Here is a 21,519-nt window from a genome sequence, read left to right on the forward strand (position 1 = left end):
TGTTTAATAGTAGTCTATTGTTAAAGACATCCAGAAATTCTCAATTATATTCACTGAGTTCATTTAATTAAACAGTAAACACAGATAACATTTACTGATGCTTTTTATGTGGCAGTCTTTTTTCCAAGCACTTTACATGAATTAATTCATTTAATCTTTACAACAAATAAATAAGTAATCTTTATAAAGTAAAACTATGTGATTATAGTTATATAGATATATACTATATATAGATTCCACTTCTTCATTTTAAAGATTAAAAAAACCAAGTCACAAAAATTTAAGCAACCTGTTAGTAGGCTTAGGATTAAATTTAAGGCCAAGTAGTCTACCTCTAAAACCCATATGCACAACCAATATGCTGCACTGTGAAAAAGTTCTGAAAAACTTATTTTGACAAATTAAATATAACTTTGAAGAACTTTTATTGTACATAGTATCTGTTAAAATTTTTACTGGATTTTCAGTTATCTGATTAGTTTGGTAGTACATTTGAAAATAATCAAATAAATTTGACCAATTTTGATATTCAAAGAGAAAAAAGGATACTTATTAAGTTTGATTTGAAGCTCAGTAAAATGAAAACAAAATGGTGGTCAATATAATTTGATAACAGCTAAATTTCTTATCATATTTAATATATGGCGGTGAAATTTATTATAAAATTTGAAGTCATGATGTATATGATTGCATGAGTGAGGCCAGTATCACATAATGCCAGTTTATAGATTTGTAGTACTGTCTAATACAAACAGCAATGGTTAATTTAATTTAACTTAATTGTTTTAGTTGGAGAGAAGGAATTTAATTAGGCATTATTCAAAGCCTCCATGTTACATAAACATACTGGTTTAAAATGCTATTTAGGGCCGAGCGCAGTGGCTCATGCCTGTAATCCCAGCATTTTGGGAGGCTGAGGTGGGTGGATCACTTGAGGTCAGGAGTTTGAGACCAGCCTGGACAACATGGTGAAACCTCATCTCCACAAAAATACAAAAATTATCTGGGCGTGGTGGCATGCAGCTATAATCTCAGCTACTTAGGATGCTAAAGCAGGAGAATCGCTTGAACCCGGAGGTGGAGGTTGCAGTGAACTGAGATCCCGCCACTGCACTCCAGCCTGTGCAAAACAGTGAGACTCCATCTTAAAAAAATAAAAATGAAAAAAAATGCTATTTAGACAATTCTGTTACATTTTACTGTATCGGATGGTGCTTACATTTTTTTAATTTTAAAATTAAAGCAAAAGTAATGTTCAAATCTAATTTTGATTAAATCATGCAACATGCAAAAAGAGAATAAACATTTTATGATCCTAATCATTAAAAATCTAAAAAATGCAAAGGTATCTCCTGTGAGAAAAAGTAAATCAATAGTTATTAGGACAGCTGGGAAGAGCAGCAAGAGAGAAAGATTACAAAAAACAAGAGGCAAATATGTGAGGGTTTGGATCATAATCCCAAAAGACACAATCTCAAATGTTGAAATCCCAAAAGATCAAACTCCATAAAAATTAAAATTGCTAAAGTCTATATCTCTAAGTCTAAAATCCTTAATGTCTAAAATCCTGAAAATCACAATAACAAGATTGCATCATGTTACATGGAACTATTACCTTGTTACTGTCTTTATGTAGATTTCAAATGAATCCCCAAACCAAATGACAAATTTGAAATCAGGTGTGATCAATCCTTCTCAAAGTGAATTTCAAGGTATTACCAATAAAGTTTGTTTTTTTCATGCAGCCCAATGCATTTGGCAGAAAACTCAGATGACTGAAATGGCTATGAGGTATGGCAATGACAAAAACTTCAGTTTAAAAATGCAAAAACTTCAGTTTAAAAATATATCATTTGTCTGCATTAGCATTCCTTTCAGCTGATGACATTCCAGGAGACTTTAATGAATTAAATTCAAATTTGCCCGAAGAAGCCAATAAAGTTACTGACTGGCCCAAAATAATTATTAGGTGGTGCAAAAGTAACTGTGGTTTTTGCCATTGAAAGTAATGGCAAAAACCACAGTTACTTTTCCATGAACCTATGTGCAATGTTAAGAAGACACTTGACACAACAGTATTGCTGTTTGATTACCAGTATTTTTTCTGCCAAATTTGTGGTGTGTATCACAGTGCATGCAAAATGGATTTCCACATACCCAAAACAACATAGAGGCATGTCACAGAAGACAGGAAATTTTAATAGGGAATGCTCATGTCAGTGTACACTGAATCATTGAAGAATTTCAAAAAGAGAAGTGTCACATATAAAATGAATATGAATGTTGTATTAATCTATTCTCATGCTGCTAATAAAGACATATCCAAGACTGGGTAGTTTATAAAGGAAAGAGGTTTAATGGACTCCCAGTTCCATGTGGCTGGGGAGGCCTCACAGTCATGGTGAAAGGCAAGGAGGAGCAAGGTCATGTCTTACATGGCATCAGGCAAGACAGCATGTGGAGGGGAACTCCCCTTTATAAAACCATCGGATCTTGTGAGATTTTTTCACTATCACAAAAACAGCATGGGAAAGACCACCCCCATGATTCAATTACATCCCACCGGACCCCTCCCATAACACATGGAAATTATGGGAGTTGCAATTCAAGATGAGATTTGGGTGGGGACAAAGCCAAACCATATCATTCAGCTTCTGGCCCCTCCACAATCTCATGTCCTAACATTTCAAGACCAATCATGTCTTCCCAACAGTCCCCAAAAGTCTCAACTCATTTCAGCATTAACTCAAAAATCCACAGTCCAAAGCCTTATCTGAGACAAGGCAAATTTCTTCTGCCTATAAGCCTGTAAAATCAAAAGTAAGTTAGTTACTTCCCAGATACAATGGGGCTACAAGCATTAGGTAAATATACCCACTCCAAATTGAAAAACTTGGCCAAAACAAAGGGCCTACAGGCCCCATGCAAGTCCAAAATCCAATAGGGCAGTCATTAAACTTTAAAGTTTCAAAATGATCTTCTTTGACTCCCTGTCTCACATCCAAGTCACACTGATGCCAGAGGTGGGTTCCTATAGCCTTGGGCAGCTCTGCCCCTTTGGCTTTGCAGGGTACAGCTCCCCTCCTGGCTGCTTTCATGGAGTGACATTGAGTGTCTGTGGCTTTTCCAGGCACACAGTGCAAACTCTTGGTGGATCTACCATTCTGGGGTCTGGAGGATGGTGGCCCTTTTCTCACAGCTCCACTAGGCAGTGCCCCAGTGGGGACTCTGTGTGGGGGCTCTAACCCCATATTTCCCTTCTACGCTGCCCTAGCAGAGGTTCTCCATGAGGGCCCCACCCCTGCAGCAAACTTCTGCCTGGACATTCAGGCATTTCCATACATCCTCTGAAATCTAGGCGGAAGTTTCTAAACCTCAATTCTTTACTTCTGTGCACCCACAGCCTAATACCACGTGTAAGTTGCCAACGCTTGGGGCTTGCACCATCTGAAGCAATGGTGTGAGGGTGTACATTGGCCCCTTATAGCCATGGCTGGAGCTGAAACAGCTGAGATGCAGGGCACCATGGTGGGAGGCTGCATAGAGCAGGGAGACCATGGGCCTGGCCCACAAAACCGTTTTTCCCTCCTAGGCTGGAAGAGAGGATGGAAAAATGGGAGAGGCTGCCATGAAGTTCTCTGACATGCCTTGGAGACATTTTCCCCATTGTTTTGGGGACTAGCACTTGGCTTCTCGTTACTTATGCAAATTTCTGCAGCCAGCTTGAATTTCTCCCCAGAAAATGGGTTTTTCTTTTCTACTGCATTGTAAGGATGAAAATTTTCCAAACTTTTATGCTCTGTCACCTCTTTAATGCTTTGCTGTTTAGAAATTTCTTCAACCAGATACCCCAACTCTTCTCTCTCAAGTTCAACCTTCCACAGATGTCTAAGGCATGAGCAAAATACCACCAGTCTCTTTGCATAGAGAGAGTGTCCTTTACTTCAGTTCCCAACAAGTTTCTCCTCTCCATCCGAGATCACCTCAGCCTGTATTTTATTGTCCATATCACTATCAGTATTTTGGTCAAAGCCATTCAACAAGTCTCTAGGAAGTTCCAAACTTTCCTACATTTTCCTGTCTTCTCCTGAGCCCTCCAAACTGTTCCAACTTCTTCCTTTTACCCAGTTCCAAAGTCACTTTCACATTTTTGGGTATCTTTACAGCAGCACCCCATTCTACTGGTTCCAATTTACTGTGTTAGTCTGTTCTCACACTGCTAATAAAGACATACCTGAGACTGGGTAATTTATAATGGAAAGATATTTAATTGACTCACAGTTCCACATGGCTGGGAAGATCTAACAATCATGGTGAAAGACAGAGGAGGAGCAAAGTCATGTCTTACATGACGGCAGGTGAAGAAAGCATGTGCATGGTAACTCACCTTTATAAAACCATCAGATCTTGTGAGACCTATTCATTATCACAAGAACAGCACAGGAAAGACCCATCCCCATGATTCAATTACCTCCCACCAGGTCCCTCCTGTTGGAATTATGAGAGCTACGTTTCAAGATAAGATTTGGGTAGGAACACAGCCAAACTATATCAAATGTATTCTCTGAGGCAAGCCATGTCCTAAAAGAAAAAAAGCTACTATTCTTCATGATGCAAGCCTTCAAAGTACAGTTAATGATCATGAATGTTGGCCAGCTCTTATAATATGTGCAATTGCCCATAATTTGTCATTGTAATATACTTTTTATGTATCAGATATTCTTCTTAGTTTTTCTCCTTTTTTTAGTTTATTCACTATTTTAAATTGTCAGCCTTATTTTTTACAATTTGCTGTGCTATGTAGTTCATCTCTGCATCATTTTCAATACTTCTGGTATAAATTGTGTGAAAACTTTTAAAGAGTTCTAATTCATTTCATGCATTTTTTGCAAATGTGCTTCCATAAAAGTGCATTATTACAACATTTAATTCATATTTAAGCATTGTGTGCATATGTAGAAACATTGAAACTTCCTCAATAAATGAAGAGATGTCCTTTTTGTACACCTGCATGTGTGAAAACTAAAATTTTTTGAGATCTTGGCTCTTTTGGTGAGTGGGGCAGTAGTGCTGCAGTGGTGACCCATCATGTTTTTCATGTCAAAAGATTAAGATTGTTTATCAATGGTATTTCAAAGGACTACAGATATAAATTACCAACTATAATGATATACATTTACACACTTTACTTTTTGATCAATTTATGATTATGGTTGATATGATCATAACTGTTATACCCATGTGACTATCATTAGAATACATGAGTGTGTTTAAGCTTGCAAAAATAGGTATGTTATTATTGTCTATTTTATTGTGTAAAGTGGCCTATTGAAGAGTTCTGTCATGTTTTTGTATGTTTCTCAAATCCCGTTTTAAAAATGTCAATAAATATTTTTTAAATTATTTTTTCCAGAATTGCATACTCAGTACTTTGACCTTTTGGGATGTCAACATTCAGGATTATGGCTTTCGAGATTATATTTTTTGAGATTATGATCAGCTCCCAATATATGGTGACATTTTCATGATTTTCATGATGGTTTAATAGGTTCATCCATACTTCAAAATTTATCAAATTATACACTTTAAATCTGTTCAGCTTATTACATGTAAAGTATACCTTCATAAGGCTTTAAACAATGACTGAGGATACCAAATTTGGCCAAACATGGAGAGCTATTTTCTGCCATCATACTACCCATCTAAGGAAGGCACAGAAATTTTGGGACTCCATAAAAGCTACTCCCCCATTTATTATCACAGAACCCCAATTTTTTAATAAATCACTCCAGATATTCCCTGAACCCCAGTGGCCAGTGGCAGGAATGGTGGCTGTTGGCCAAGTAATACCAGGCAATGCCTCACTTGGGGCACTGGCTCATGGAGAGGTCATGGTAGGAGAGAGATGTAGTAACTGTGATCAAAGGAAATCACCAAGCACACGAATAAAACACAGGACTACAGTTCACCAAAGTACATTTTTATTTTCAAATACTTCTCCACAGTCTGCAAGAAAATCTTATACTCAACTAAGTGATAAACTTATTCCTAAAATAATTAATCTATTTGGTGAACAGTCATGTGCTCCTTCTGCATTGGAAGCTATTTACTCTAAAGGAGCTATTCCATGCAGATTGGCACATCATTCAGTAAAACACAGATTACAGTAAGTGTCATTGGTTAGTCCTTCTCTAAATGATCACCTGAAATTTCTGCTTACAAGTCTTTCCAAGAAACTAATGGATAATAAATTCAAAGAGCCAGTTGCTAGTGAATTAGAAAAGCTGGGGCAGCATGATGGCAATGGAAGTGCTGTCATCATCAAATCTAAAATTCCAATATAGTGCTTCACATACTATTGAATAAGAGAGCCAGCAATTATCTTACCACCCGGTGACAGGTGTTCAACAGTGCCTATCTTCATTCAGTTCAGTATATTCTTTTGTAAATCACAGCCGCTATTCATTATTTACTAGATTAAAATGAGTATACACAATCCCACTGAATCATAGTAAAATTATTCATCAACAAAAAAGAACAGTTAATAATGGTAAGCTATTAGAAGAAGTTCTATAATAGTAAAGTATTATGGGGATTATTTTTCATATTTTTATCACTTATGCAAAAAACCATGACTGAGGTTATAAGATCAGATGTCTTTCTGTTTTCTAGTGTGACTTATTTATAATTTCCTTCTTGCAATCAATGTCTAGCTTGCACTCATCTTTATAGATATTTTGTGCTTACTTGGGTTTTATATTTATCAAGGCTATAGGAACTTACAATAGTTAAGAAACATTTGTGAATTCACTACTAGTTATTTTTTGTAAATATGTATTCTACAGTGCAGAATTCTGCATTTTCTGGGACAAAAATTTTCCTCCCAGAGTAATTCATTCAAGAAAAATTTAAAAATGTATACATTTTCTTGTAAGTCTATTGTTTTGTTACAACTTGTTAAAAGTATCTGAACTTTAGGTGTTAATTCTATTTAAATAAATGTTATTTTTATATATTCTAGCCCCAAAATACAAATTTAAAGAGATATTCAGAAATTAAAAGTTTCACATTCAAAAAAACCACCTAAACAATGAATAGAGCCTAGAGATTGAAGATGACTTAAATAGTAAGGCTTTCATTATTTTACACACCAAAACAATGTGCAGCTGGCAGTTCTTGGGTTGGGAACATGGGAGCTGGAAAAAATTCATCATAAACAAGCATCATGGGAAACTAACATGCCCTTGAAAAGGTAGTCCTTCCTTGAAACCTGCCAGCCAAACAGATAATGCTGTTCTCTGGGCCAAAAATTGGTCAGTTCCATGCCCTGTCTAGTCAGAGAGATGGGAATGAGAACCCCCTAAGGGCTTAGGGTACTCCTACTGCCCTCAATCAAATGGGAGGGCACAAAGGTCAGCTTTCTTGAGCCTATTGGGGGTAGTGACTGATGCATACTTGGTGGTTCTACCAGATGGTGGAGGTAAAATGGGCTCGGCCATAACTCTGGCAATAGCTTGGGGTAGGTTATAAAGTACAACATAGCTACACATGCTAGTCACATAACTGAAACGTATAGGGTATCTCCCCACTGTGAACATTTGGATGTATGAGATTCAATTCAGGCTGAAGGTTCCTCATGGAGACTTTCCTCCAGGGTTGCTGCACTGAACAGGAAAGTGCACATATCCTGCACATCTAAGGCCTTTCTGTTATGTGATTTGGCAGGTGTGTACTGAAGTGATTCCTTTGGGTAATGGATTTCCCGCATTCACTACACTCATAAAGGCTTTCTCCAGGGTGAACTTTCTCATGTCAACTTAGTGTTGATCTAGTGATAGAAGACTTTCTGCTTTCACTACACTCATAAGGCCTGTCTCCAGTGAGGGCTCTCTGATGGCAATGGAAGCTAGAGGCACAGGCAAAAGATTTCCCACATTCACCACACTCATAAGGTCTTTCTCTCTCTAGTGACTCATGAGGTCATATTTTCCTCTAAATGATTTCTCACATTCCCCACCCTCCACAGGCTTAACACCTGTGTGAATATTCTGGTAGTTGAAAGAGACCAGTACGTTCTCTACAGGATTTCCTACATTCACTGCATTCAGAGGGCTTTTCTCAAGTGTGAACTGTCCAATGTTCACTGAAGTTAGAACTATGGTGAGATGTGTCACATTCACAGCACTCACGAGGTTGTGCTCCTGTGCGAACTTTGTGGTGTTCAGCGAGGGGATTTCTTTGGGTAAAAGATTTCCCATATTCTCTGCACTTGTTAACACCTTGTGCCAGTATGATTTCTCCAGTGTTGACTGAGGGTGGAACTTTGTCTGAAGGATTTTCCATATTTGCTACACACATAAAGGCTTTCACCATTGTTGACTATGTGATGCATGAGTGAGGATTTGTAGCTGAATTCCTTCCCACATCTACTGCACACAAAATGCCATCTTCCAGGGTGGACATCCTGCTCCTGAGCAAGTGTGTGTTTGCAGCTAAAGGCACTCTCCCCACGTAGAATGACTTTTCCACCGTAAAAGTAGGCCCTGAACTAGATGATTATGACTGATTTCTCCCCATTGTGAGTGGTCTGCTACTGGGGATAGCCCAAGGTGCCCTGAAAGTCTTCCCTAACCTCCTTTACCTACACCATGTTGCAGGTAAAGGGCTTGTGACTCACCAAATATGCAGATCTTCCCTGTCCAAAATGATTCTGGAAGAATTTTCTCCCATTTGCTGTTTCTGGTGCTGTTGAAGTTTTTCCCTGAAATAAAATTATTTCATACATGTCCCACACATGCAGTTTCTGAATGAGTTGTGTTTGTGGGTGTTTAGTCAAGTGGAATGTGTCTCTCAAGATCAAACTACACATAGCATAGGGCTGGATGTTCTCAAAAGAAAAACCTGCCTTGGCAGTTCTGGCCTGTAACAAATATACAGAAAAACTCAGTTCAAAGGGTGCCTCTGTATCCTCTGCTCCACTCCAGCCACCTGAGCTGGGCTGCCACCGTTGAACTTCGTGGCCAGAGCAAGGCCAGGAGCCACAGGTGACCACTGTGGGGGCCTGGGTACAAGGGTGCCTATCCTGGCCCTGGCACATGTCACTTTGGACAGTGGACAGTGCTACCGAGCCTCGGATCTGCCTCTACAGCAGAACAATTCCTCTTGTGCCTTCACAATGGTTAATTTTAGAATTGAGCATTTCATCTGCATTAAAGCAAAGTCAACATCTACAAATATTGCTTTGGATTTCTACCTCTTGGATGCAGAATTTAGATTTTTTTTAACCTATCCAGTCCATGGTATGGATACCACAATATATTAGTAAAATCAACTGAATCTCAAATTTTAATCCAGAAGTAGAGAGTTGAAAGAGTAAGGAGGCCAGAGAAAACAAGATTAGATCAGGTTACCTGAATTACTTTCAAAGTGATGTAATGCAAGCATGCTGGGAAAAGTGCCAAGGTATGAAATTGAAATAAGCAGGTAAATGTCATGGTATTAAAGTCCTTTGTATGCCAGACATATTAGAAAAGCATTGAAGAGCTACTGAAAAATGTTGAACAGGGACTGATACAAACAGCTTTCTGAGTAGAAAGGCAATCCTGGAAGCAGTGTATTGTGGATGTTGGGCTAAGAGTAGTGAGAAGAGTGGGTGAAGGTTGATGGTATCACTGCACTAGAGGAAGCTAATAAACAAGATATTTAATAAGGAAAGCCTGAATTAAGGCAATGATATCAGGAATAGAAAGTTGGATCAGATTTGGTAAATAATTAGCTATATAAATACATAACTATATTTATTAGCACCTGTACATATGGTTCCTCTTATTTAAAAACAAAACAAAACCCTGTTAATTACTCATATGACCTTTACCTTCCTTCATTACTATACCCTCATGAACACCTCAATTCCTCTCTGTCACTCCCCACACATTCTTTTTTTTTTTTTTTTTTTTTTATTCAGGGTTTCAGGGTCTCTCTCTCTCTCTGTCACCCAGGCTGGAGTGCAGCGGCGCAATCACCACTCACTGCAACCTCTGCCTCCTGGACACAAGTGATCCTCCCACCTCAGCTTCCCAGGTAGCTGGCACTAAAGGCCAATTCCACCATGCCCAGCTAATTTGTATTTTTAGTAGAGAAGGGGTTTCAGGCCGGGCACAGTGGCTCATGCCTGTAATTCTAGCACTTTGGGAGGCTGAGGCAGTTAGATCACCTGAGGTCAGGAGTTTGAGACCAGCCTGGCCAAAGTGGTGAAACTCTGTCTCTATTAAAAATTAGCCAGGCATAGGATTAGCTATAATCCTAGCTACTCAGGAGACTGAGGCAGGAGAATCTCTTGAACCCGGGGGCAGAGGTTGCAGTGAACCAAGATGGCACCACTTCACTCCAACCTGGGCGAAAGAGCAAAACTCCATCAAAAAAGAAAAAAAAAAAGAGAGAGAGAAGGGGTTTCACCATGTTGCCCAGGTTGGTCTCGAACTTCTGACACGCATTCTTTTTTTCTATTCTTGGCTTCAAATTCTTCCCAGGATGTTAATACACCACTTAGCCACCATGATATCAGGAAGACTATAAGCTCTTTGAGAATTGAAGCCAAGATTTGCTTGTTCACCACCCAAATGTCTGGCAATAGTGTCCAGCGTACAGTAAGTACTCCGTATATTTTTGCTGAATAAATAAATGGTTGGCTTCCCTTTAGCTACATTTGGAAGGTCTACTATGTCTGCTAGAGTTCTTTGTTGCTAGGTACAGAAACCATCTCTGAGGAGACAATGAGAAATGGAGACTTTGGGGTTGTAATAAGGAAAGAGGGTAAAGATTGTATGGCTAATCAGCAAGGTTTTTAACTAAGCAATAGGGAAGGTATTGGAAGGTCAATAGGAGATACAGGATCTGTAGAAAGGCTGGCACAAACACAGGAAAGAAAACAAATCTTTGAAGGCAAAAATATAAGAACTACAAAACTTTCTTGGTTAGAGCATTAAGACATTACCAATGAAATAAATACATTCTCTGTCACTTTGTTCGAGATCTAATTACAAGGTAATAACATCTAATTGGTACAATTAGTGTGAAATACCTAACTATAATTAAGGCTAAAACTCTACCACCAAGAACATAGCCCAGACAGTGAAGTCTCTGAGTACTTGTTCAGTTTTCAAAAGTTGCTGAACCTTTAGTTAGGACAGATCATGTGATTTCTGTCCAGCTGGATTATACCCAAGGGGCAAAAGGTTAATTCACTAAAAGCAAATCGCATGTCAGAAGTAGAACAAGATATAACGCAGCCAAAAAACCAATAAATATTTGCCACATCTAAAAAATGCTAAGAATACAGTAGGTTTTACCGCATTCTGAATACTCAGGAAATCCTGTAATTAATGTTGTGTAATCCAACAGCATTTTTAAAAAGGAAGTGGCCAAGATAAAATTATATTTAACAATAAAACTGGGATGCTAAACCATGATTTCTTCCTGTTTCCTATCTCCTTATTTCCTACTTTCTGCAAAGTTGAAGTAATGTGGCTTCTGGGATACTACTTATATGCCTTGCTTTTTTATTACTAGTTGCAGCTGTTCATAAATTCCTCTTTTTTATTCCCCATTCTTTTCCTTCCTCCTTGGAAAGCAACAAAGAGATTATTTTCTAATGTGATAATAATCTTTCTTATGTTATTATTTTTCTGCTTCCTTGCTTCACTCTGGAATTCATCTCCTTCCCTGATTTAACCCAGCCCCAGAGTCTTAACATTCAGAGTATAACATCATTAAACATTTCCTCAACGGAGTCATGTAAATAAGGATAGCATTTACTATTAAAGTTTAACAATTTGCTAATTTGAAACCTTTGGGCTGGGCGTGGTGGTTCATGCCTGTAATCCCAGCACTTTGGGAGGCTGAGGTGGGCAGATCACGAGGTCAGGGGTTCGAGACCAGCCTGACCAACATGGTGAAACCCCATCTCTACTAAAAATACAAAAATTAGCCAGATGTGGTGGTGCACGTCTCTAGTCCTAGCCACTCAGGAGGCTGAGGCAGGATAATCGCTCGAACCTGGGAAGGGGAGGTTGCAGTGAGCCAAGATCCTGCCACTGCATTCCAGCCTGGGTGACAGAGCAAGACTCCATCTCAAAAAAAAAAAAAAAAAAAAAAACCTCTTACCTTTTGCTAGATTCACATAAAACAGGATATGATAGAATGCTGTGAAGAGTGCAATGCTTTTTCACAAAAGTAAAAATACATTATATTATTTTAATGTATTATTTATATGGTGTTCGCATGATAGCCATGAGGTTTATCCAAAGCCTTGCAATTACTGATTATTATAAGGCATCTCTAACTTGTTGAAAATAACATGAGAAGAAATGACAAAACTCATAATGATATCCATATTCAGAGTATTTTTTTTCAGGAAAAGCTCTGATGAATAATTATTAAAAGCAGGTGTGATGAGGTAAATTTCAGACTATAAAACACTGGACAGAGTGAAAGGGATGCAGTCATGGTTTAAGGGTGGAAGTGTTGCCCACGTAGTTTCCTTGAATGATAAGGAGAATTTAATGCTTCCACTAAATCAGAATGATAGAGAATCTTATCTCAGAACAGTAAAAAGAGTAAAATGTAGCAACATTGAAATTTTTATGTACCTGAGACACTTTTAATGGCTTGCCTGACTGCAGTACAGCAAAGCAGTGAAGGGTTAGACAAACTTAGGTTAAATTCTTGCTCTACTATTAAGAGTGTGGTTTTAAGTAAGGTTTCACATTTAATTCTCAGTCTTGACATGGAAATAATGCTTTCTTTAGAGTTGCTGAAGGAATTAATCACACAATATGTGTAAAGCTCATTAAACCATTACTGACATGAAAGAAGTCATTAATATGTCAACTGAATATTTGTTTACAGAATACTATTCATAGAGACACCCAATGATGGTGCAACCTAACACCAAAGACACAGAAGAACCTGCTAAATGCAAAGATAAAACTTCCTGTAGTGCAACACTGAAATAAAATACATAGATTTAAAAAGCCATTTTTTTTACTCAAGCTATAATTTCTGTAGAATTTCTAGGAAATACATTAACTGTTTATTATGAGTCTCTCCTGATCTGACTAAAGGGGAAGTGATATTATCCTCTTTTCTATTTAAGTTGAGTCTATGAAGATAATTATATATCCATATTTTGTGTGTGTGTGTGTGAAATAGTCTCTCTCTGTCACCCAGGCTGGAGTGCAGTTGTGCAGTCATAATTCACTACATCCTCCAACTCCTGGGCTCAAACAATCCTCCTGCCTCAACCTCTTGAGTAGCTAGGCCTACAGGAATACAGCACTATGCCAGTCTAATTTTTTATTTTTATTTTTGTAGAGACAGAGTCTCACTATGTTGTCCAGGCTGGTCTCAATCTCGTGACTTCAAGTCATCCTCCTGCCTCAACCTCCCAATGCACTGGAATTATAGGTGTGAGCCACCACGCCTGGCCTATATCTAAATTTTTAAAAATATAGTAGTGGAGCATTTCTCTAGAAAAAAATAAAAATAGAAAAAAGGCCATAAAAATAATAATGAAATAGCATTTCTCTGTCTTTGACCCTCAGCCATAAATGTTGGAATTCCAGATTCTCCCAACTTGTTCTTGAAGGCATCTGAGTTTATCATATTTATGCTTCCCAATTAGCTCTCTGGTACCACAAGGCTTTCTCCTCTTCACCTCCTTGGTTACGGTTGTGTTATCCCTGAGTGTGACATTCTGTCCTGCTTCTTCTCTTTTCCAGGTGTTGTGTCTGTTCCACAACTCAACCTGCTCCAAAAGCAAACACAATGCAGAAATTTCCCTTAACCCACAGCGCTGCCATTCTCTGTTGCATACGATACAAAGGAGGGTTGCCTTGTCGTCTCAAGTTCTTAAATCTCTCTCCCCCGCCCTCTCTTTTTTTACTATCCCCTTTTGGGGCTCTGACACAAATCTCTGGGGACAACAGTCAAACAAAGCGGCAAGCCGAGGAGCACATCCCCAGCTTTCCTGAAAATTACCCTTCCATTATGACACTGACCCTTTAACTTGGGACTAACTCACACTCTTCTCTCAGAATGAGTTCTGTTCTGAATGGTTCCTCAGTCACTTATAGAAAATGACTCCTTTGAGGCTTCCTGTCCCAGTCTTACAGATGAACACAAACATATCTGAATCCAAGAGATAGGCTCCACAATCTAAGATTCCTACATCATATGAAAGAGGAAATGCTTCTCAAAATATAGCATAGGAGATCTAGTGTATCCCCTCCACTCTGCCCCGAGTATGCTCTTGCAAAACATACCGACAAGCCCTCATTGCCTGATCCACTGGGCCTTTTTCATTTTCATTTGCTTGACCTTGGTGCTGTATATCTGGCACCATCATTGAAACTTTGTTTTTCCTTGCCTTTGCCAAAGCCAATCTCTCCTGCTTTTGTTTCTAGTTTCACTGTTTCTCAGACAAAGGTAATAATTTCTATGTCTCTCTTTCTAGCCATGATTATTACAGGTAAAATATTCATTATCATATTCCCAACTGCCTTTCGTATATGTAAACCTGGGTGGTCTCAAAACATTTCAATCTGACATGCTCAAAACCAGCTTCTCTTCCTTCCTGTCTCATATTAGTATTGTCATGCATCTACTTCCCAGTTTAAGGGCCTCACACTTCAACTTTTCTTTCACTCCCAACATCAAACTTCTAACATCAATTGTTACATTATGCTGATTGTATCTCTAAAGTATCTCTGAAGTACAAGCCTTCTTGTTAATTCTATTGTTGTAGCCCTAGTTCGGCCACTCATAGTTTATCAAATAATCAACAATGAGTTTTGCCCAGTATCTTCCCATTCAGGTATTCTTCACAGTAAACCCAACATTACCTCTAAAACCACATCAATTTGTGTCATTCTTCTGGTTCAAAACCTTTACTAGTTTCCATTGCTCATGGCCTTTTACAATCTGTTTCCAACCAATCTTTCCACCATCATATCACTCAAGGTTTTTATATCTCATTAAAAAAGCCCATCCATCATTTCCTGAGCATACTATTCACTTTTATACTTCCCTGCCTTTCTTTATGCTGCTAACTCTCTTGGAATATCTCCTTCCCTTTCTCTGTTACACATCCTTCAGAAGTATATACTCAATTAATATTTGTGCTAATTGATTTAAAATATTAGTTTCCTTAAAACAATGGCTTACCTAGGATTTTCTGTAAACTGAATCTATTTAAAGGACCTGGACTTATATATTAAATGTCAGGTTAAAAAATAAATATGGGCCAGGCGCAGTGCCTCACGCCTGTAATCCTAGCACTTTGGAAGACTGAGGCAGGTGGATGACTTGAGGTTAGGAGTTCGAGACCAGCCTGGCCATCATGGTGAAACTCCATCTCTACTAAAAATACAAAAAAAAAAAAAAAAAAAAATTAGCCAGGCATGGTTGCAGGAGCCTGTAATCCCAGCTACTCAGGAGGCTGAGGCAGGAGAATTGCTTGAACCCTGGAGACAGAGGCTGCAGTGAGCCAAGAGTGCACCACTGCACTCCAGCCTGGGCAACAGAGCGAGACTTCATCTCAAAAATAAATAAATAAATAAATAAATAAATAATAAATATGAATTTTCTATGGCTATCAGAACGTCATAAATTCGATATAATGCCTATGATTTAACCCAACAATTAAATTATTTGTGTCTAGATGAAATAAGTATAATTCTTTTGGTTATAGTAACTGAAACTGAGTGACTAGTGAAGAAAAAAGGGGACTATAGCATAAGTAGTAAATTGTCTCACTGAACACAAGGAGAGAATACAGCTTCCTCAAGAGCAACTGAGATGGAAATTTAAGTCAGTCAAGAGTCTCTCCCCAACTTTAATCTTTGCTTATCTCTGTGAAACTACTTCACTACTCCCTCTCCTCCTCCCCTCCCTTCTTCTCCCCTTTCCTCTTTTTATCTCTCTCTTTTTCTCTGTCTCCCCCGCTACCCCTTACTTTTCTTGTTTTCAGGCCCATGTGACAGAAAACATGGCTCCCAACAGCACCCAAGCTGAGGTTTAGTAATTCAGTAAGTAACTGTTCTCTCTTTTTTACAGTCTAATATCATATTCTTTTTGAGCTAACTTGAGTCAGGTTGTCACCTATGGCCAGGAGGCAGGATCTTACTGTAGGAACAGCATGACTCCCATGCTGCAGGAGATAGAGAAAGGTAATTCCCTGGGAAAAAAAGAGCCAAAAAAAATGCTAGAAAGGGTGCTGGGAAGGGAGGCAGTTATTAGCCAATGAAATAAATGTATGATTCACCAAGTGAAAACAAAACAAATAAACCACAAGCTAAACCTACAAATAATTAGTGAAATAAACTGATTTACATTCTATTATTTTATTTCCTTCTTTATCTAACTACAGTTTAGTTGAAATGACTTCTTGGCAGATAAGAAGAATAGAATAAATGATGATCAAAGAAACAGGATATATTATAAGTTGACTAATCAATAGCTGAATAAGCAAAAACTGACTGTACAGCCGAACATATCAAAGGGTGTTCATTGAAGCACTAGAGCCATCCAATGTTCCAGGACAAAATTATTGGAAAAAATATCAGCATACTGCAGCCCTCTCCTGGAAAGTCATGATATGTATTTATGTTCTAAGAACTTTGGAGAAGTAATTCTCTATAAACTCCAGGAAATTGTTCACATTCTAAACTTAATCCTTTTTAATGATTTTGAACTTATTGTTTTTCTAACTACCGTTTTCTATTATCTTTATGATATTTCTATTGAGCCTCGCATCATTTTATGCTCTTAGTCACTGAATGTTGCCTAAACTTAGGATAGGCAAGAGTCTTGGGCTCATTAGACAATTTCCAAAGGGTTTAGACCAAGCATAGAAACTTAAGAGAAGCTTACTGTGTTCACTAAGGAACACTCAGTGTCTTCACCTTTAATAAACCCTTTGTCTGACTCTTTAACAAATCTCACCTTATATAAGTTCTAGATGCTTTCTTACCCTTATTTGATTCCTGAGGCAACTAGGATTTTGGAGAAATTTGATGCAATTTAACAAACGAACGTTAAGCTAGTTTTCAGATTAAGGTCTAAACATGTACCTAGGTGGATTTGTTTGTAAGAATGATAAATTTGCTTTTGTGGGTCCACAAATATTTTATGGTTGAAACTTTGGAACTTCATTAAATCTTCATTAAATCAATTTACTCTAAGAAACAGAAAAAAATTTGGCATAAAGTATTTTTATAGGGCAAGTCAGGGCAATAGAACCATCTACAACATTCAGAATTTCTTGTTGAACTCCAAATTCAGATGGGAATTTCCAACTCTATTATCTTCCCTGTAAAGCTTTATTTATTTTTTTGAAAACTCTTAAAAGAGTTAACATGGGAGGTGACATCTGTTTAAAAGTTAAGCATATATTGTATTTCAACAAATATTAAGTCATCATATTACAAAGCATGGTGACACAAAGCCTGTCAGTCATAGGAAACTAATAATAAATATATTTTATATAAAAAGGAAGACAGAATTTTGCCATGACACTTATCGTTGCAAGAAATTTTATAGTTAGTTTTAAAATGATGCTAGGTTGAATCATTTCTCCTTCACTGGTGTTTGGGTCTAAAATGTTACTTCTGAATCACCAAGCACACAAAAGGATCTTAGTGACCCTGAGAACATTTCTTGCCAGGTGTTTTCTAATATGTCATTTATAAAAAGGGGTCATGAGGCTATCCCACACAGCAGTTAAATGACTACAAGAAATTTAAAGGAAAATATTTGAACATTAAAGATTGGAAAATCCCGAATGCTTCCCTTGCGTTGGAAAAACCCCCATTAGCTGAACAAATAGATAAAGGGTATATCCAAACAGAAGTCACAAATAAGTGATCAGTATAGGTGTATATCATGCCCAGGTAGATACTGTAAGACAAATATACCCATGGGGTGGGGACACAGAAGTATTTCTAAACACAAATATGTTTGCAGTATATAAAGAAAAAGATTTTGCTATACTCTGTACATGTGACTGTAGAATAAAAACATATAGAATTCATTGCAAAAAATGTTTCAGAATAAATATTAGGAGTCCTATTGAGTCCTGTGACTTCCTTCCTAATAAAAGTATTTGGAAATACATTGTAATGGTTAGATTTAATGTCTCCTGTATTTATCTTACAGGAACTTTAATCCACACTGTCTTCTTTTGAAACTGAAAGTACTTAAGCTAAATTTCATAAATTATTTCTATTTCATCTGCATCTAAACATAGCAATTTTTTATTCAAGTTCTTTATAATCTGGATGTTGTGGGTGGAGGATGGATTGGAAAGCAATTTCCCTTTATTTATATATTCAAAACATATGTATTGAGTCTCTACCTTACTCTCTATGAGTCAATATTCTTGCATGCTGTAAGTAGAGGTGAACAAGAAGGACAAGGTCCTTTTTCTCCTGGAGCTCACTTTCTATTGGGGAGAAAAAGTGGTTAAATAAGTAAACAAGCAACAAATTTAAGCAAGGTAACTAGATTGTGACAAGAGCTAAAAATAAAGAAATAGGATAATACAAAAACATTCAATTTACCTAAGGGGTGATGTTGGAATCGAGACATAGCTCCAGTCACATGAAAAAGGCTGGGTAAAGGGCTCTAGTTACACGGAGCAGCAAATGCTAAGACCTCAAGAAGCAAAAGAATTTCATTCTGCTCTAGGAACAGAAGATAGTCCAGGGTAACTGCAGCATTAGTAGGAAGCAGGAGAGAAGTGTGAAATCAGCTTGATGAGGAAACCAGAGCTCAGGTTGTTGTAAGGAATTTCCATTTTATTGAAAATGCAATGGTAAACCATTGAACTTCCTGGTTGGACTCAGAGGCTAACAACATAAAATGAAGTCATAAATACTTTAAGATGTCAACTAATACTTATAAAGCTTGTGGATTCTTTTGTGGAAGTTTTTTTCACTATGAAATCTTAACATTTTTCTTCCATAGTCTTATCTAATTCTTGAAGATATGAGATCTTAACTATAAAGTTAAATATAGCTATAATTCGAAAAAATATTATTTGGAAAGTTAAGAGTTTACATTTTGAAGTGATTAATGTGTATAGATCATGAGTAAGGAACAGTTGATGCAAAGGAAGTTGTTTGGGGATAAGAAGTTTTCAGAAGTTGATTAATTTTTAATGTCTTGAGGTTAAGAAAGGCTTTCTGAAGCAGAAGTTAATATACATTATTTGGTTAAAATTCTTTAGATGCTAATTTTACTGAACTTGGCAACTACAAAAAGGTACAAAGGAAAAAACAAGAATCACCTATAATAACATCACTTTCAATCTTTATTAATCATTGTAATATATGTTTAGAAAAACTGAAATGTTACTACCTCATCATTTTAATTTAATATTATATTTTAGTAACTTTTTATGCCAGTAAGTATCCTTTGACAACACTATGTTAATATTTGCATAATAATTCTTGTGGCTGTACTATAATCCATTTTATTCATTTATCTGATTTTGGTTTCTTTTTTTTTCTTTAAACTTGAAGGGGTTTACTAGAAGCAATTGTTTTTCGTAGCATTATTTTTTACTTGTAAAACTTGTCCCATTAGAAGACACAAGACCAAACCTTGGCAAGCGGAAATATAGGAATTCTTGGTAGTGGAACACATTTCTCTTAGTTATGTTAATAAGAATTATAGTGACTAATAACCCAACCTCAACAATGACAACAAAAAATACTAATGGCCTGAACATTGGTGTGAATTTTATATATGTATATCAGAAAAATATTTTTCTGAGGCTATTGTCTCTCCTTACTTGATCTCCAGTGTAGCTTTAGAGGTTATGTTTACTATGGAATGAGGTGGGTGTTGTACATTCATTGATTCTGAATTTAAAGTGTGACTCTCAACTACCAAGAGAATTCCTGTATTTCTGCTTGCCAAGGATTGGTCCTCTCTGTCCTAATGTAATGGGACACATTTTAAAATAAAAAACCTGCCATGAATAAGGAGATCTTTTTTGAGGCAAAACATTAGTGCTGAAGTTTTTATTGGAGATATCTGATTTTAGTCTAAAGGTCAAATGTTATTTCCTTATTCAACAAAGTTTACTTATCATCAACTATTTGCCAATAAACGTGATCTCTGCTTTGATGGAGTAAAGAGATAGACATCAACCAAGCTATCATACAAATAAAGAAGTACTTCCAAGTGTCATTAAAAAGACCAAGTACTGTGAGAAAACCTAACAAAGGACCTGTATTAGCCTCGAAAAGGTTAGGAAAGTCTTCCCTAAGGAAGTGACATCTGAGGAAATTGGAAAGAGAAATAGATGTTAACTAGGTAGAGATACAAAGAAAAATAAAGACTCGTTGCTTAAATTATAACTATTATAAATACTGGGAAGAAAGTTTTTTTTAACTAGTTCAAACTCCTGCTTACGCTTTTACAGGAGTCTAGTCAGTTTATTAGTCATATTTCATGCCATTTACATTAAATGGTGATGTCACTTACTAGGCAACCACCACTCACTCCAAACAGTGACATACAAATATTAAAAGAGAAAAAGAAACAGCATTGTTTTCAGTATTCTCTTATTTGAAGCATTTGAACCAGGGCTTCATTTTAAAGAATAAAGACCTATGTTTTATACCCATGTCATTGGGGTATAAAACAATAATTGTGGGGAGTGGGAAAGTATGGACACAATTCGCTACTGTTTTTAAGACAGTTTTTAACTACAAAGACAGGTTATCTTACCTTTTTGCTCACATCAATTTATTACATCATTTGGAAAGAAGATATAATAACAAGTCTTTGTCATGGAGAAGTGGCATCCAGAAACATGCTCATGGTCATCATCAGCATCACAAGTTCTGTGGTATACATTGCAACTGAAGTATTCAAAGCTGCCAATATTAAGTCTCTGCTATAATCTGAAAAAATTCTGCCAATAAATAGTAGAAGTAGTAGGAATAACAGTAGTGGTAGTAGTGGTAATTGCTATTTATTCTGAGTGTAGCATGCACTTACCAGCCTATTGCTTTATCTCTAATATTTACAATTTTTGTCCAAGTCAGATATGGTGGACTTTGTTTTACAGACAATAATGTTATAAAGTTCATAGAGGTACATAGAGGTAAGTGGCACTGTGAGCAATGGAGTAAGGACTCAGCCCTGGTCTCTCTGCACTCTTCTCCAAACCAACATTGCTTGGACCCTGGGAACTTGTCTGGTTCTTCTTCTGACAATGAGAAATGCTATTATGTTTCTCTCTGAGTGATTATTTTACTATTTCCATAGCAATAAAATAGTAAGCACAGTATTGCTTTTAATCATTATTCCCTTAATTTTTTAAATTTTAACTGGTCCCAATAATCCCCCCAAAATGAGGAATATTTTTAAAATAGAAACAACAGTTAAAAGAGATATTAGGACCTACTTTCAATGGGATAAGTGTTTGAAGAAGAAAGGAGAAAATTA

The 21,519-nt window shown here is 37.0% G+C and overlaps 1 long non-coding RNA gene across 1 annotated transcript in view; it reads right to left on the minus strand.

Annotated features, from left to right (window-relative positions):
• The window catches only part of LOC103890431 (uncharacterized), a 165,250-nt gene that overhangs the window by 41,888 nt on the left and 101,843 nt on the right, over window positions 1–21,519 (minus strand). The window contains exons 6-8 of the long non-coding RNA XR_008511022.1: window positions 20,797–20,983; window positions 18,413–18,499; window positions 8,678–8,761 (exon numbers count right to left, since the gene is read on the minus strand). This is a non-coding gene — a long non-coding RNA (uncharacterized LOC103890431). The remainder of the gene's footprint in view (window positions 1–8,677; window positions 8,762–18,412; window positions 18,500–20,796; window positions 20,984–21,519) is intronic.

This window comes from Pongo abelii, chromosome 1, assembly GCF_028885655.2.
Source record: "Pongo abelii isolate AG06213 chromosome 1, NHGRI_mPonAbe1-v2.0_pri, whole genome shotgun sequence".
In the NCBI taxonomy this organism is placed as follows: domain Eukaryota; kingdom Metazoa; phylum Chordata; class Mammalia; order Primates; family Hominidae; genus Pongo; species Pongo abelii.